Consider the following 2,500-nt stretch of genomic DNA (forward strand, 5'->3'; position numbering starts at 1 on the left):
TAGACTGGCTCAACAATCAACAGAAGTTAGCACAACACAGCTCGGACTAAGAACATGCAGTACGTTCCTAAAACCAGCACCTCATTAAAAATAAGCATAATACTACTATGTGCAGAGTGGTATAGTGCGTGGGTAAGAGTTCTTCCTCATTTGTTTAAAATCTTTATGGCCGTGGGAATAAAGGAGTTCCCATAAGTGTTTTTCTTGGCCAGGGGAACTTCATAGCGACGGTAGAGATGTAACGGTGTGGAAATTTCATATCACGATTATAGTGAGCAAAATTATCACGGTTGTCAGTATTATCGCGGTATTGTAAAATGTGCTGAAAATTTTTATATTATATAGATTTATTATATATATTTATTTATTTATTATATATATTTATTTCAAGTTTTATATTGAAAACCACAAATAAAATTAGCAGCACTATGCACTTTTTTTGCATTAACATTAAAATAATGTGTCTGAGACTGTTGCTAGCTTTGGTTGATGCTGGACAGTATTTACAGTGAGTTTTTCAAAAGCGGGGCAATCATGCACGGTTTTAATGATAAAATCATCAAGATAAATGTAATCAAATTTAATCACGGTTTCTCATTATGCCGGTTATCGTTATCCCTAAGCGACGGCCTGATGGTAGTAGATGGAATGGCGAGTGCAGGGGGTGAGTTGGATCATCTGTAACGAGGTGATCCTTCCTCACAACTGCTTGGGTACGGAGTACCGATAGCTGAGTTTGGGTGTCGCCAGTTCCTTCACTCGCTTGATCGATGATCCGGGAAAGCTTGGCTTTGCTCTTAACGGAGGTGGAGTTGAACCAGGATGTTGGAGGCGAGTACAGATTCAATGAGTGATTTGTACACAGCTGTTCAAATGTCCTTCCTGACGTCAACGCTGCTGAGTTTCCTCAGCAGGAACAGGCGTGGTTGTGACTTCTCGTACACCGAGCCAGCGTGTTGGGAGAAGGACAGAAGGATCTATCTCCGTGCCCGGGTACCTGAAGGCCCTCGGGCTCAAACCATGGCAACCGACCAAGCCTCCCAACACTGATATTGTTTGATGCTAGTTTAACCAGCTGTGTGTGTTCTCTCTATATAGCATCGTGGTCCAGACTAGCACGCTAGGCCAGTTTGATCATTTTTGGTCGTCTCTCCTTTTCTATCATTCTCATAGTTGTTGCCTGACCACAGAAATTTGCATGCCTCACAGACATGCACACGCACACACACACACACACCCACACAGAAACTGGTTTCCTGTGTCACAGAGCCCACACACACACACACACACACAAGCCTCCTCTCTCCCCAGCGCGTGCAACTGTCTCCTCCACAGTAGCTCCCTCTGCCGCCTCACTGTAGAGCGAGCCTCATGTAGAAGTTCCCACAATTCACCTAACCAGGAAGTGGAATTCAGTAGGTCTTATTGTATTTCCTGTAAAAAAAAATATATGTATATTTTTTTTTTTAAAGTCTATCACTGGTGTTTAAACCATGTTTCTTTCTATACGTGTGTGTGTGTGTGTGTGTGTGTTGTTATTCTGAACAGCAGGGGGTGCTTCAGATTAGCTGGATTACAGAGTAGAGATTAGAGAAGAGGGCATCTGTCAGAGCTGCTCCACGTGGTAGCACTTCCTCTCAGCCTCAATAATGAACGTTACGCTTGTTTGATATGTTATGTTTACTTCCTGTCACATGGTCAGACAGGGAGTTTAGCTTTAGATGAACAAACAAGTTTCAAAGTTTCCGCCAGCTGTTAGCGGGGACAATACGGTACTTTACGTAGTTAGCTAGGTATGTTGATGTTTTGGTCAAAACCAAACGGCACAGTAGCTCTGGTTAGTTCTCTCACGAGGGAGAGGGACACCCAGGACACCGATGTCACAGTTTACCTGGCAGTGTTGTTGTTGGATAAATTCACCCAGCATGCAGTTTGTCACCCGAGAGACAGTGAATACTTTCCCTGATGATAGAGATTACTCTCTCTCCCTCTCGCTCTCTCCCTCCCTCCCTATCTCTCCCTCCCTCCCTATCTCTCCCTCCCTCCCTATCTCTCCCTCCCAACCTCTCTCCCCTCCCTGCCTCTCCCTCCCTCCCTCCTTCCCTCTCTTTCTCCCTCCCTCCTTCTCTCTCTTTCTCCCTCCATCCCTCCTTCCCTCTCTCTTTCTCCCTCCCTCTCTCTCGCTCCATCCCTCCTTCCCTCTCTCTTTCTCCCTCCCTCCTTCCTTCTCTTTCTCCCTCCCTCCCTCCTTCCTTCCTTCCCTCTGTCTCCCTCCCTCTCTCCTTCCCTCCCTTCTTCCCTCTCTCTTTCTCCCTCTCCCTCCCTCTCTCTCGCTCCATCCCTCCTTCCCTCTCTCTTTCTCCCTCCCTCCCTCTATCCCTCCCTCCTTTACTCTCTCTCTCCCTCCCTCCCTCTCTCTCTCCCTCCTTCCCTCTCTATCTCTCTCCCTCCCTTCTTCCGTCCATCCCCCCTCCCTCCCTCTCTCTCTCCCCTCCCTGCC

This window comes from Borostomias antarcticus, assembly GCF_949987555.1.
Source record: "Borostomias antarcticus genome assembly, contig: scaffold_671, whole genome shotgun sequence".
Classification (NCBI taxonomy): domain Eukaryota; kingdom Metazoa; phylum Chordata; class Actinopteri; order Stomiiformes; family Stomiidae; genus Borostomias; species Borostomias antarcticus.